Genomic DNA, 15,960 nt, shown 5'->3' on the forward strand with positions numbered 1-15,960 from the left:
GTATCTATACTCAGCTGAAACAACATGGTTATGTACTGGAACAAAGTTTGAGTCCACTGGCACCTTTAAGACCAACAGGTACCACTGAATTCAAACTTTGTTCTGCTGTTTTAGACCAACACAGCTACCTACCTGAATCTATGATTATTTACCAATGCTGACCTTGTTCCCATTCTTATGCCTCTTTTCAATTCAAATTAGGAGAGCCAGTTTTGTTTAGTGGTTTAGTGCATGGACTCTTTATCTGGAAGAACTGGGTTTGATTCCCCACTCCTCCAAATGCAACTGCTGGAGTGACCATGGGTCAGTCATACCTCTGTCAGAGGCTGTTCTGGAAAGAGCAGTTTCTGTCAGAACTCTCAACCCTACATACCGCACAGGGTGTCTGTTGTGGAGAGGGGAATGGAAAAGAAATTGTAAGCCACTCTGAGACTCCTTCAGGTAATGAAGGGCAGAGTAAAATCCAATCTCTTCTCCTTTTTCTATATGTATATCATATACGTCAGTCCTTTGTTCCATAAAATGTATTCTAACTGTATATGCTTGACCCTTGTGTGACCCTAACGGTACTTTTCTAAGAACACTTTCCTGGGAATACACCCCATTGAATAAGTTTGAGTAAAATTCTGAGCAGACTGTTTAGGATTGGGCATGCATTAAGTACCTAAAGATTAAGAAGATATGAATATATAGGACCAATGATTCTGTTAAAGTTGACTAACAGAGTCATTTGGGCAGGGGTTTTTGGGTAGAAAAAGCCTAGCAGGAACTTGTTTGCATATTAGGCCACACCCCTGACATCACCATTGCTTCACACAGGGCTTTTCTGTAGAAAAGCCCAACAGGAACTTATTTGCATATTAGGCCCCACCCCCTTGCACCAAGCCAGCTGGAACTGCGTTCCTGTGCATTCCTGCTCAACCCCCCCCCCCCATCCATTTGGACCTATATGATCATATCTTCTAAACCTTTAGGCACTTATTTCGGTTAAGTTTGAGTTAAGTTCCCTCTCCCCCTTTTCACATACATTTAGAACTGGGTATGAACCGAAGGGCAAGAGCCCAAGAGCTATTGATATTTTGGCTCTTAGTCCACATCTCACAGCCTGTGCTTTCAAATGAGCCAGCTGCTGTGTTTAGGACCAGCTAGGAAAGCCGGTATCCAGAATTACAGCTCATCTCCCACAAAATTACAGCTCATCTCCAGACTACAGTTGAACACCTCTTATATCTAATGTCTGTTATGGCAGAAAGAGCCTGTCCCTGAGATATATAATGATGTACATTTGATTGTTGACCGCAATCTAGCTTAGGATGGGGCCCTAGAGTTACTGACTATAGCCCCCTTGGAGGAAATAGCAACTTGGCAGAACAGACTCTGTGGCACTGAATCTCTGCTGAGCTCCCTGTCTTTCCCAAATCCTGCCCTCTTCAGGCATCAGCTTCAAATCTCCAAGGTTTTCCCAAGCTGAAGATGGCAACCTGAATTCTTATAAGGGGACAGTACTTTCCACTAGGATAGGAGGGAAATTAAGGGAATGATGTACCACCCAACATGTGGTTTCCAAATTAATAGACCCTCCTCTTTTCTGAGTGTGAATTTACAACATTATTCAGATTATCTTGATATCTCCAGATATTTGTCTTACTCCACAGAAAGGGAGACCTCAGACTAGGACACTTGCACTGTAGAGCCAGGAAATGGTTTAAATTCACTCTCCCTCTTTATTCCGTCATAAGAATGCTTTCTTATTATCCAGGATCACTTAAGTCCTGTCTACATTTTGGAGGGAAAAGCAGCCAGCGTAGTAAGGGTAACAGCACTGACTACAATGGGACAGATTGAGCATGCTCTATTTTTGCCAGCTCTTTCACATTGTTGCCTTTCAAAATCAACACACCGTAATTCCTCCCTCTACAATGTTGGATTAATTTGTATCTACGATAACGCCATCATTACACCTCCTTCCCTTCATTTAAACAACAATATTCCTCATCAGGAGCACTGCACGCTAAGCCCCTGAGTAGGAATCAGAAGGCCACAGGGGCTTCGGTTGCCGCCACTGAGCATGCTCTGCTGTACCTGAGCATGCTCAGTAGCATTCAGTGTGGGAAATCAGACAAGCACCAGTAAAAGTTGCTACACCGGCCGGCTTCAAAACGCCCGGAGCTTTCTCCTCCCGTCCTGCCGTGACGTCAGGGGAAGCTCCGCCCAGTCCCGGCCGGACTCGGCTCCCGGGAACGCTTGGGTCAGCGAGAGCAGCGCAGCGCCCGGGCCGAGTCGGCATCAGCTGGGGACGGAGTTCGGCGTCTGCGACGACAGCAGGTAACCAGCCCGCCTCGCTCGGAGGCTCCGCTTCCTTCACCCTTGGCTGCTCGGTCCTTCTCTCCGGCTTGCCATTGCAGTTGCCACCCTCCTGGGAGCGCCTCCCTGCGCTTTTCTCTTCCATCTCAGCGTCCCCCTCCCTATTTTCCGTCCTAAGTTCTTTTCCAAGCCTCTGCTCAAGTTTCTCCCAGTTCCTGCTCCCTCTTCTCTGCTCCCTTCTTCTTTCGCCTTCGCCTGACACTTCCCTTCGCCTGTTGTCATTGTTAGTTGCTGGTGGTTCTGTTCGCTTGTACTATCAAGTGGGAATTCCGGCTTTGCTACTGCGAGCTTGACGTTAGGATCGGCTCGCTGTTTTAATCTGTACAATGCAAAGTAGACGGCTGTTTTGGAAAGTTGTTAGCGATGGTACTTTTCAGCCAGCGTCATCTATAGGAGCAGTTGAGTTACCTGTAAAGTCATACGCAAGGCACCTTTGTGTGTGTATATACACTATTTTAATTTTTTTAAAAAAGGTTGAAGGCTGAATTATTTAAAACCCTGTTCCCTTAGTGCATCTTCAGGTGTGGACTGATCTAATCTGTGTAACTGTGGAATCCATGGGTGGAAATAGTTGCAGGTTAATTGTTCACCTCTAGAAGAACTTTTAAGGTGCCCTAGTGCTAAAGGAAGTGATTGTGACTGGGATATTTTGCTGAATTAAGAAAACTGTCTTTCCCTCCCATGCTCTTGAAATAATAAGCAGTGGTTGCCTAATAGTAATTATTACCATAAGTAGTGGTTGCCTAATAATGATTATTGCTGTAAACATCACTGATGATTTAACTAAATATACAAAGAGCTGCAGTGTATAGAAATGTATTCCAGTGACACTTAAGAGATGTTGTTGGACTGTATTGAGTTCTTTCTTTGTTTTGTGGTATGTGGATATTAGAAGATTGATCTGTATAACTGATGAATGAAAGGTGATGAGAAAGCTTTGGTTTACTCTTTTTTCAATATGCTTTATTTGCCATGTCACTTTTCCCATGATTCTTCCAGCCCAGATTTTGCTATGTCAGGCTTTTTTTTTGGAGATACTCAGATCTTTGAGTAAAGTAATGGCAAACCTGGCTGCTACTAGTAGGATAGAAATCAGCTCTTTGGGCAGGCAGTCATGCACCTTGGCAGAAAAATGTCCAGAACTGCTATTTGGGACTTTTACAGTTTATTGCTGGGTTACATTTCAGCATCTTGAAATATATTTTTGTAAATTGCTTAATGATTGGATATGTCCACTAGGTGTTCAACAGGGCATTTCTCTTGAATGGTATTAATTACCATCTCACTAGCATTTTGAATATCAACTGTCTTTTTTTTTAGAGCTGACAGATTTCAGGAACCTGAAGTAATATATCAACACGCATAGTTTACCTTTCTCACATTGGGGTTTTTTGAACTCTGAAATATTTTTCCTTACGATTGCTTGGGTTTGCCTGCTTCAGATCTTACTCAAGTTACATAAAAATCAAGATGACTTTCAGATCAGTGTTCGTGATTATTTGGGGAAGGTAAAACTAATGGTGCTGTATTTTCTTTGTACGCAATGGTGGTTATCTTGCCTGTGTCTTTCATTAAATTTACATGCCACCTGCTAATTAATTCAAAATGTGATGATGAGAGTGGAACATAAGTCTCTGCTGTTAGCAGAGAAGTCCAGAGCTTTCGATGTAGTAATTTACTTTAATTAAACCAAGAAAAATAAGGAAGGACAGAAAGTTCTCTAGAATGTGTAGTGGGAAGATGTTAAATATTATCCTAGTAGCATTTGGCACATGACAGCAAGAATAAGCAAAATATAAGTGAAAAAAAGGATAAGTGAAAGTGTTTGGTGGAAAGTTTCTTTCCTTATTCACCTGAATATCACACCACGGGCTATCTTATACTGATTGCAGAATACTTGTGTGCACTGCAATCACACTCATGCAGTACCTTAAAAAAAAGACACCTGTTCATCAGATGTATGAAATGGATGGAATACCTCCAATTACTTGAGATAGAGGGAACATTATCTAGCAGTACAGTCCCAATCAGCATTACGTCTTTGAAGGCCCAGTCTGGCTCTTTTCTTCCATTTGAGGCAGGTTAGACTTGACTGTGTGTTTGAACAACAACAAAGACTGGGTGTGTGTAACTACCCCATGGTCACTAATCAGGCTTTTGTGGCAGAGTGGGAATTTGAACTTGGGACTCCCAGACCCTAGTCTGAGTCTTGAACCATTACGCCAAATTGCTCTGTATAATTTAGATACAGTTTCATGAGTTCTGGACTCAGTCCTGTATTGTAGTATAGTTGCTTGTTGAATGTCTGTAGCTCTATAAGTAGGTAGCATATGTGTGTATGTGTACATATGAATATATATGTACAGACAGCTATTAGGTGATGTTTATCCCCTCCAGAACTTACACTGGATGAACTCTTAGTAAGAAGTGTGAAATGAAAATGTTATGAATAGACAGATATTGTGCAGTAACCGGAAATATATTTTAGATCAGGAATTTATTTTTGGCAGCATTTCCATGAAGACTATATTGTAAAAAATCTAAAGATAATGGCAATTTAAAGGACACCTTATGTTAGCAGAGCTTGTGAAATACAGATATGATGGTTTAGATGCTGTGTGCTTCCCTTCGTGGCAGAGTGAGCTTTTTCTGGTGCTTGGTATTTCCATTCATTCAAGACAACTGCTTTTCAAGGAGTCCAAAAGTGCCTAGTAGCAGAGGGGCATGTTCTGCAATAGAGGAACATCCCTGCAATGGGCAAGGAGAAATGTGGCTAACATTTAAGCCAATATGTCAAGGTTAATTCAGAAATCAGTGAGGGCCTTAAGAAAACTGGGAAGGATGTCTATGGACCACATGGTGTCTGGCAACCAACTTGCCATTAATTTGCTTGCTGCAGCAGTGATTGTTAATATTATGGGGGAAACCATTTAATGTAAGTGCTTCAGAAATGTAAACCCTTTTGTGGCTGGTGAAATTGAGATAGGTAAAATTTGTAGAGCTAAATTGATCGTCGAGCTGATTGATTGATTGTAGAGGTGATTGTAGAGCTGAAAACCCTGCACAGCTTTTCTGTGGGCAGGTGTTCTGCTGATTCTAGTAGTGGCTCTTGGATTTTTAAAGGCTTTTAACTCAATCTAACTATTTTTGCACCAGCCAAAGTTGACTGTGGCATGTGTCCTTATCTCAATAAGTAGAGCTTAATCTTTTTTAAAAAACGATCAGATGGTAAAGAACCATTAAATTAGATTTAGGCTAATTGGAAGCTTTAGATTTGTTCTTGAACAGTAGTTCTTTCTCCCACAATCTGCACAAATGTGGGGTTTTTTGTTTATCTTTGAAGCCCAGAAAAGTGTGTTTTTGTTCAGAGAAACAAACTCCAGATTCTGCAGGATAGGTTCAAGCCTCTTCTATTATCCCGTTTGGCTCTCTGGAATCTGGCCACTGCTCCCCTCCTCTCCACTGAGGCATTCTTTTGTTTGGATAGGGATCCAGAAGCTTTTATCATTGAAGAGCCAAACTGTGTCAGAAGTTCAGAGCAAGAGATCAACAAAGACTCAATCTAAGAAAGCCATTTGCTTAACTGAAAATACACAAGTTAACAAACCTGATAAATGTCATGTTGATTATTCATGGAGTTTTTGCAGCCTGAACATTGTTTTTTTGAGCCTTTAGTTAGGACTGCCACACATCAATATCTCCCAAATAAGTAATATACACAAGAGCACCATACACAGTTATTTAGGGCAGGGACATAAAACTGTGCATGGTTCACTCTGGAATTACTGGCAGGTGTTCACCTCTATCCTTTTGTGTAAAGTGTTTCCAAAAACCTCTTAGTCCCATAAAAATCTTTGCCTGTCTTTCCATTCCATTCCCATACTGTTATTCCAGCATGCCAGCTACCCTTCCAGTGTGTCTGAATTTAAAATTTTGTTTGTAAAAAAGTAATATTTTGTTTCCATGTTGAGCCCTGGTTGCAGGCTCCTGTGTTAGATTTTCATAGACAACAGAGCAAGGGAGTGGTGTTTGGTGTGGTCTTCTGATAGGAAAGTATATAAGTTTTTTGTGTAACACGGTGGTGGTAGGGTGACAGTATCATGTATTCCCAAGTATGGACTGCACAATCTACCCACACGTCCCCATTTATTGTGTGGGCTGTGTGGGCAGATAGGACAACCCATCAGTTGGAACGTGAAGACCCAATGTCTTGCAGGTATCAAATATATTAAATGTACAATCTGATAGTGGAAAACCTCCTGCTAAGGAGCTGGGGGTGTTCCTTGCGGGTTTAATTACTTTAATTCAAAATACTTAATAGATTTAAAACATCAGATGTCTGTTAGCAATTAACTTGTCCATTTTCTGGAGATTCCCAAAGATTGTGATTAGTGCTGGAAAGTGAGCCAGTTTCTTGAGGAGTTCTTGAAATCATTAAGTTATAAAATGGTTTAGGGAACTGATCTGCAGTTCAAGGAAGTACAAAGGTTGACAACAAAGTCATGTTATGCTACAAATATAACACATTAACAGGGAAGTGAAAAATGCGACTCTTCTTCAGTTTAGTTCAGTATCTGGCAAAATCTCAGTACAGAATAGATTGCTTATGATGGTTATTTCAACACTGAAATTTCTTTTGGGGATTACAGGATTATGGTGATAAAACCTAATACACAGGGGTTGTTAAACGTTACAGAACAGGGCAAAGGGTGGGATAGAAGCATAAAATTCAAGTTCTTTCAATGGCTGTAGCCTCTGTAGGTTTATGTTTGGGAAAAAAAACTTTTGCCTTACATTCTTGATATTAACATTGAGATATTAACATTGTATAATAACTTTTTTCCTGTTGATTGGTTTTCTGAAGTGGTTTATTGCATACTGCATGTTCTTATAAAATGGGGGGGGGTTGTGGTGGTAGAAAGTGTCGTTTTGTCACAGCTGACATATGGCAACCCTGTAGGATAGGAGTGTCGAACTCATTTGTTATGAAGGATGGATCTGACATAAATGAGACCTTGTTGGTAGCAAAGATATAACTTTGCAGCAGTCCCGCTGGGAAGAAGTGTAATACAAAACAAATTATCAGTCAACTTCTTGTTCGGGATACTCTTTGGAGGGGGTCTTGGTACTCTAAGAAGTGAAGACTGAACTTTACTGGACATAGGAATTTTTTCCCCTTTCGGTGGCATTCATGTTTATATTGATATAGAGACTTTTGGGTTTATGAACCATACTGCCTTTTTGGTGTAACTTTGTAAGATATATTATTCACATATATAGAAAATCTGGATAAACAGTACATTGAGATTAATATCAATTATAACTTTTGTGTGATGTGGAAGGAAGCAAGAGAGGGAGAAGAAGCAGACAATAGTGAGTTGCTTGCGGGCCTGATATGAGCCCTCTGGGGGCCTGATCCATCCCATGGGCCACATGTTTTACATACCCCTGCTGTAGGGTTTTCATGACAAGAGATGTTCAGAGGTGGTTTGCCATTGCCTGTTTCGATATCATGACTCTGGGAGGTCTCACATTCAAATACTAGCTAGGGCCAACACTGCTTAGCTTTTGAGATCTGACTGATTGGGTTATCCTGGGCTATCCAGGTTAGGGTAGAGTTTTTGTAGCTTGGCACAGTACACCAAAACATCTGCAGTACAGAGGTTCAAAAATAAACCAAAACGGTATGGAAAAGAAGCAGAATTTCTATGACACTATGTTATCTCACAGTGATTATGTAGACACAAATGTAGTATTAAATGATTTTATCATACTGCCTGTCTCTTTCTATTTCTCTTGGGTTTTGTTTTTTGTTTTGTTTTTTAAATCCCATCAGGTCCTTGTGTTGCATTGTTTGAGTGATGGGGGAAAATGAATAGTCATCTGGCTTCACTTTGAGATATATTTATTATGGAAAGTGTGTGTGTGTATTTAAAAAATCAACAGTTGTGTTTCATGAAGAATAGGGAAGAATTATTGGCTAGTTAACCATCAAGAAATAGTGATGGCACCCAATCAAACAAAAAATATGCATTTAACTTACAAGGGGAAAGACAGCTTGTGTGCCTTGCTGTTTCTATATAGCACTAGGTGGTGCTTGAAAGAGACAAAGAGACAACATGGTGGAAGCTGTGCTGTGAGGAAACAATTCTTCCTCTGTGAAAAAGCAAATCTAAGGAAAAACTTGTGTCTGAAATGAGCCAGTACTGAGATGTGTCTGTGGTCACTTGCGATTGCATGGGGGGATCAGGTGCTTCTGATCTGAGCGCAGGTGCACCTGATACCAGGTACAGAGGTGAGCAATAGTTTCCAATCAGTTTGGCATCTGGAAACTTCCTGCTGTGCCCATGGGGACTTTGCATGGTTACACTGTTAGTCATATGTGTTCGTATTTTTAATCAAAAGCTGTCAGGGTGGGGCTTAACTGGGAAGGTTATTGTTAGTTTCTCTCTACATGAGGACTTAATGGTTTTGTGCGGAAGCACTTTACTCTCCCTGGCAGCTGTGGCTGTCAGGTACAGGCCCTGAGAGGCCTGCCGTGTCCTGCAGAGAAGGTAGAATTTCATCATGTGTGTATGTTTTCATCCAGTGTTGCTTTTAGGGGAGAACATGAACTGGATAATAACACTGAATTTACTGCTGATGTGGGGTGGAATGTTTTCTTTCCATGGAAAATTATTCCACTCCATACATGTAAGCATAGTCTACAGGTGTAAGGACTGTTGTGTAGATGTCAGGGCTGTTGTGCTGCAAATCTATCAATGCTATGTAAATTTTGCTAACATTATTTGAATTTGAATCAGAAAAAAAATACAATTCAGATTTTCCCAGAAAATATACATCAATTGATACAGGATCCATCTCATGTTTATTTAGCACATTTTTATGCCTCTTTCTACCAAATCAGGGTCTGCAAGGTGGCAAATATAAAAAGAATAATAGTTAAATAATTAAAATACAGTTAAAATAGAAAATTCAATTAAAAACACGTAAACATATAATACTAGCAACATAACCAGTAACTATTATTGGGGATATGCCTGACAAAATAAGTGTTAATGGCTAGTGAAAGACCCAGATAGAGGGAGACAGATGAAGCTCCCTGAGTTTCAGAGTTTAGGTGCCATGATGGAGAAGGCCCTTTCCTGGTTTGCCACTTATCTTGATTCAGACGGTGGGGGCAACTGAAGCCGGACTCCCAAGGATGACTAGGGTGAGCAGGTAGGTTTGGATGGGAGAAGATGGCTTGAAATGTATGTTGATCCCAGGCCGTGCAGGGCTTTTAAAGTCAATCAGGGAAAAAAAGTACCAGAGGTATAAGAGTAATCTATCTATTCTTCTGTCTTCTTCTATAGTAATAATTCTCTTGTGAACATTCCATGCACTCCAGAAACCATTGGCCCATTACAGCTCAGTCAGAGGCTCTGGCCTCCCATTGGCTGACGCCCCTGCTCCCGCCTACTCAGGCTCTGGAATGCTGAACAAACTGCCAGAAGCAGTCTTATGTCAGAGACAGCAACATCTCTTAGCTCTTCTGTGTCAATCAGCTTCAGAAAGGGCTGCAGAGCTCCTGTGGCATCACAAAAGGCCCTATCAACAGCCCACACAGAGAACCTTGCAGCACACACAGCCTCAGAAGGCCACTGCAATGGCCAGGGAGCCTGGCACCGCCTCAGAGGGCATGGGTGACCCACCTTTTACTGTTTTTCACCCCCTCCCTCTCTCCTCCCCTCAGCCTCACCCCAAGATGGTTGCCTGAGAAAGAGATAGGGAAGCCTCACAGAGTAGTTATTCAGATCAAAGGGGGAAGAGAAATGAGGAGAATGAGGTCAGCTGCTTTGGTTCCCACCCCCGCCACACACACACTGTGAAGAAAGACTGTCCTTTTCCTTAGAGGCTACAGGGTTGGCAAATGCAGGTTAGGAACTTCCAGATGGCAGAGATCAGCTCCCTTTGAGGTGTGTCTGTGGGGTAATTAATACCTTCACTCGGGTGGGTCGGAAGACAGCAAGACTGAGGGGTACTCACCCAGAGTCCTTTAGTGCTACCTTTCCAGGCTGGTGGGAAATTCCTAAGGGATCACTACAGACACTACAGGCCTCTGAGGGAAAGGCCTTTTCCTCTGGGGAACCATTGTTGCCAATCTCCAGGTGAGAACTGGAGATCTCTCAGAATTACAACTGCTCTCCAGATGCATGGCAGAGATCAGCTCCCCTTGACGTGGGGAGGGGAATTAATGCTTTCATTTAGATGGGTGGGAAGACAGCAAGGCTGTGGGGGCACTCACCCAGAGGCCTTTGGTGGTACCTTTCCAGGTTGGTGGGAAATTTCCAGGTTGGTGGGAAATTCCTAAGGGATCACTATAGGCCTCTGTGGGAAAGGCCTTTCCTTCTGGGGATCCACTGTTGCCAATCTCCAGGTGAGGGCTGGAGATCTCTCAGGATCACAGTTGCTCTCCAGGTAGATGGCAGAGATCAGCTCCCCTTGAGGTCAGGGGTGGGGGGTGGGTAGTGAATGCCTTCACTTAGGTGGGTGGGAAGACAGTCAGGCTTGGGGGGGGTGAACTCAATAAGAGGCCTTTAGTGGTACCTTTCCAGGTTGCTGGGGAATTCCTAAGGGATCACTATAGGTCTCTGAGGGAAAGGCCTTTCCTCCTGGGGAACCACTGTTGCCAATCTCAAGGTGAGGGCTGGAGATCACTCAGAATTACAACTGCTATCCAAATAGATGGCAGAGATCAGCTCCCCTTGAGGTCGGGGGGTGGGAGTGAATGCTTTCAGTTGGGTGGGAAGACAGCAAGGTTGTGGGGGGGGGCACTTGTCCAGAGGCCAACTTTCCAAGTTTGTGGGAAATTCCTGGAGATTCTGTGGTGGAATTTGAGGAGGACATACAAATTAGGGCTTCAGAGTGGGATCTGCCAGACCCAGGTTCTTGCTGTGGTAGCTGACTGGGGTGGTTTTGGACCAGACATAGATTTCCAGCCTAACCTGCCTCTCAGGGTTGTTGTTCAGAGAATGATGCAAACTGCTTTGACCCCTCCACTGTAGAAGCTGCAGGGAGTGGGAAGACAATGGAAAGCTGAAGTCAGAGGGGCCAATGAAGGAAAGGAGATAAGGTTGCCAACTCCAGGTTAGGGGTGGGGCCTGGAGAGAGTGGGGTTTGAGAAGGGATAGGACCTCAGACAGGTACAGTGCCATTTCCTTCTGGGGAGGCATTGGAGATCACTCAGATTTACAACTGTTCTCTAGATGGCAGACATTAGCTCCCCTTGAGAGGGGGGCAGAGAGTGCCTTCACTTGGGTGGGTGGGAAGACAGCAAGGGTGGCAGGCAGTTGCCCAGAGCCTCCTTCTAGAGCCTGTTGTATTTTTCTTCACAACGGGCCTTACTCCTAGAATAGTAATAATTCTTTTATCGCCATGGCCTAACTGAGGAAGGCCATTCGCTAGTATTTTGAGAACAAACAGTTGGCCCATCACATGTCAGTTAGTGTCTCTGACATTCCATTGGTTGACTTCCCTGCCCCACCTACTCAGGCCCAGGAATGTTGAACAAACTGCCAGACGCAGTCTTACCTCAGAGATAGCCGCATCTCTTTGCTCTTCACTGTCAGCCGGCTTCAGAAAGGGCTGCAGAGCTCCTGCAGTATCACAAAAGGCCCTATCAACAGCCCACACAAACAGCCTCCCAGCACACACAACCTCCGAAGGCCACTGCAATAGCCAGGGAGCCTGGCACCGCCTCAGAGGGCATGATTGTCCCACCTTTACTGTCTTTCACTTCCTCCTCTCCTCAGCCTTGCCCCCAGATGGTTGCCTGAGAAGGAGATAGGAAAACCTTCACGGGGTTGTTCAGATCAACGGGGCGGTGGGGGGGGGGAAGAGAAATGAGGAGAATGATGTCAGCTGCTTTGGTGTCCCCCCCCCCCCCCCCGCCCCACACACTGTGAAGAAAGACTGTCCTTTTCCTTAGAACCTGCAGGGTTGCCATCTCCATGTCAGGAAATTATCTCAAAGAGGCCTTTCCTTCTGGGGAACCACTGTTGCCAATCTCCGGGTGAGGGCTGGAGATCATTCAGAATTACAACTGCTATCCAAATAGATAGATCCCAGTAGGCAGCCGTGTTGGTCTGAAGCAATAAAACTTAGTTGGTCTTAAAGGTGCGCTTGTCTACAGCTTTGTTCTATTTAGAATGTAAGAGCATATGAAAGCTTACATTCTAAAAACTTAGTTGGTCTTAAAGGTACCCTTGTCTACTGCTTCGTTCTATCCAAATAGATGGCAGAGATCAGCTCCCCTTGAGGTGGGGTGAAGTGAATGCCTTCACTTGGGTGGGTGGGAAGACAGCAAGGCTGGGAGGGGGCACTCGCCCACAGGCCTTTAGTGGTACCTTTCTAAATTGGTGGGAAATTCCTGGAAATTCTGTGGTGGAATTTGAGGAGGACATATGAGTTAGATAAAGATAAGATAAGATTTTATTTGTATCCCGCCCTCCCCTGCCGAAGCGGGCTCTGGGCGGCTAAGATTAACATAAAAATACAATGCATTTATAAAACATTACATTAGTAGACATTAAATTAGTCTTAAAACCAATTAATACATCAATTAAAAACCATTATTAATCTAATTACATTGAATTAAATCTAACCATGACGTTATCTTTGATGCTATATCTATCTGTTGGTATTGATGGCGGATGTTTCCTTATGCACTTGTAGTTCAGCTATTCATAAATGCCAATTTAAAGAGGGTAGTTTTGCAGGCCCTGCGGAACTGATCGAGGTTCCGCAGGGCCCGTACCTCCTCTGGGAGCTGATTCCAAAGGTGTGGGGCCGCAGATGAAAAGTTGGGCTTCAGAGTGGGATCTGCCAGACCCAGGTTCTTGCTGTGGAAACTGACTGAGTGATTTTGGACCAGGCATAGACTTCCAGCCTAACCTGCCTCACAGGGTTGTTGTTCAGATCACATGGGAGGAGAGGAGAATGATGCAAAGTGCTTTGTTCCCCCCACACACACTGTGAAGAAAGACTGTCATTTTCCTATGTAGAAGCTTCAGGGAGGGGGAAGGCAATGGAAAGCTGAAGTCAGAGGACAGATAAAGGAAAGGGGATAGGGTTGTCACCTTCAGGTTAGGAGTGGGGCCTGGAGAGAGTGGGGTTTGAGAAGGAATAGGACCTCAGACAGGTACAATGCCATTTCCTTCTGGAGAGGCACTGGAGATCTCTCAGATTTACAGCTGTTCTCTAGATGGCAGACATTAGCTGCCCTTGAGTTGGGGTCAATGCCTTCACTTGGGGGGTGGGAAGACAGCAAGGATGGCAGGCACTCACCCAGAGCCTCCTTCTAGAGCCCGTTGAATTGTGAATTTTCTTCACAACGGACCTTACTCCTAGTTATAGAATAATTGTAATTATGGAATAACTGTAGAAAGGAATATTGAAGGTGCATATATAATTCAAGAGTGTGAAAAATGGCTGTAATTATAAGTAGATCATAATATGCCTATAATGGCAATAAATAGGAACACTTATCAAGAAGTTTTTTTGCAGTGATGACATTTACAATCACAATTATATTATATACAAATATAATGGCATATAAAAATAGCAATTTGGAAAAAACATATTGCAAATGGGCATTTCTGTAGACAGGATGCCAGATAAATTTCTGTTTCAATATATGTTCATCAATCATAGATGACATTGTGCGCATTAATTTAGAAGACCAAGTCAGAAATGAATTGATGGTAAGCAGTATGATGTAACTTCAAAGAACAATTACTATGGCTTCAATCTTCGTTTGTCTTGAATGACCTTGCACTAGTGAATTTGGAAGCCGGATGTAAACATTTGTAGATAGATGAATTTTAAACATGCTGTACAAAATAAATTTATATACTGGAGACTCAAAAACAAATTTGTATTACTATATAGCTTCAGAAACAAACCTGTAAGGTGATTTATAAACATGACCAATTCAATGGACATCATATAACAAGTGACAATATGAGGAAAAAAAGTGTTACTTTTATAAGTGTTGAATATACGTGAAAGAGAATGCTACTTAAGAGAATAAGAAGGAGAGGGCACAGCTGCCATAAATTAACAAGAATGCAGTCAAGTAATTAGGGCGATAAATGATTGTGGAAGGAACTGAAAACATTAAAGAGAAAAATCACTCAATTATAAAAAATTAACTGTAGAAAAATTACTAAACCTGGTTAAACTGTAAAGCAGAGGTGTCAAATTCACAGACTGTGAGCCACAACCAGCCTGCTTAGGACTTTAATTAGGTCCATGGCTCTCTTCCCCTCTTCCCCTCCCCTGTCTGTCCTCACCCTTTCAAGATCGAGCTGCAGGAAGCAGACAAGGCTGCCTTCATCATCATTGGCTTCTCCTCTGGGCTCCACTGAAACACAGAAAAAGTTGCAAAGAAAATATGTAGTGGATTTTCCACAGCCAGAGTAGGCTGTCTGTGTCCAGAGACCTTAATGGAGAACCCATTTCACATTTTCTTTGCAACTTTTTGTATTTAATGGAACAGTCTTCTCCCCCCTACCCCCCAATATCTGTATGATTTAGTTTGGTCCTCTTGGGTGGAGTGTTTGTTTTGGTTTCCAGTTTTGTGTGTTGTCTCTGAAAACCAACAGATTCAGCTGTCTCCTTACAAATAGCTGATGTTTTGAGCCAGCTTGTCTATGCTGAATGGACCTGAGAACGGGTGCCTGAGTGAATATTGTAACTTAGGAACCCACAGCCAAAGCGGAACATTATACCTAGAGAGCCACATGTACGCTGAGTAGATGGGGTAGGGGGAAGTGTAGTGCCCAGCCATTTCTTGTCTTCCTAGTCTCAGAGTATTTTATAATTTTAGTTTATAGTTTTAGTTTCTGTTGTGATCTTTCTGCTTTTTTTGATGTTTTATTTTTTAAAAAATGCATTGCTAAGTCCCACTATTCCCCCATCTCTCCATTTTAGGCAGTTGTCTTTTAACGGCAGGAGAGGAGGCTTGGGACCAACCACAGTTAAAATATAGAATTCTGCAAATTCAAAGAACTCTAGTTTTGCAGCGAAATATGAGTTTTAACACACATAACCCTCCTAATATGAGGCTCCAGTGCAGAAAAAGTGCTGAAGAGGACAACCAAAATTACTACCTCAAACCAACCTATAAAAATCCTGAAACCCTGGAGGGCTACATCCACTCTGAGTAGACCTTGGGAGGTGGGGGGAGCTTACAGTGCCAAATCATTTTGTATTTTCCTAGGCTCAGCATTTTATATTTTTAGTTTATATTTTAAAAATTGCATTGCCAAATCCTACTATTCCCCAACCTTTCAATTTTAGGCAGGCATCTTTTAAGGGAGGGGGAGTTTTGGGAGGTGTCAGTTATCAAAAGCAAATAAATAAAACATGCAAGTGTGTTATTGTTTTAAGCATGTTTGGATTTAAAGTTAAAAAATAATATCTTGTTATTGTGTTTGTATACTTTATAAAGTTTATGTCTGCTCTACTTGACATTACATTTTATGGCACACATGGCCTGGTCTGACAAAGTTCCATTTATGTCAGATCCAACCCTCATAAAAATGAGTTCGG

At 42.6% G+C, this 15,960-nt stretch overlaps 1 protein-coding gene across 6 annotated transcripts in view; it reads left to right on the forward strand.

Moving 5' to 3' along the window:
- The first annotated feature begins 2,178 nt into the window (after positions 1 to 2,178).
- The window catches only part of MYO6 (myosin VI), a 192,315-nt gene continuing 178,533 nt past the window's right edge, over positions 2,179 to 15,960 (forward strand). For 5 of the 6 annotated variants that reach the window (XM_060236220.1, XM_060236240.1, XM_060236263.1 and 2 more), the window contains exon 1: positions 2,190 to 2,325. The gene's annotated coding sequence lies outside the window, so the exon portion shown is untranslated. Of the gene's footprint in view, positions 2,326 to 15,960 lie in introns of all 6 variants that reach the window. The other variant, XM_060236257.1, reaches the window with a different exon arrangement.

Source organism: Heteronotia binoei, chromosome 1 (assembly GCF_032191835.1).
Source record: "Heteronotia binoei isolate CCM8104 ecotype False Entrance Well chromosome 1, APGP_CSIRO_Hbin_v1, whole genome shotgun sequence".
NCBI classification, from domain to species: domain Eukaryota; kingdom Metazoa; phylum Chordata; class Lepidosauria; order Squamata; family Gekkonidae; genus Heteronotia; species Heteronotia binoei.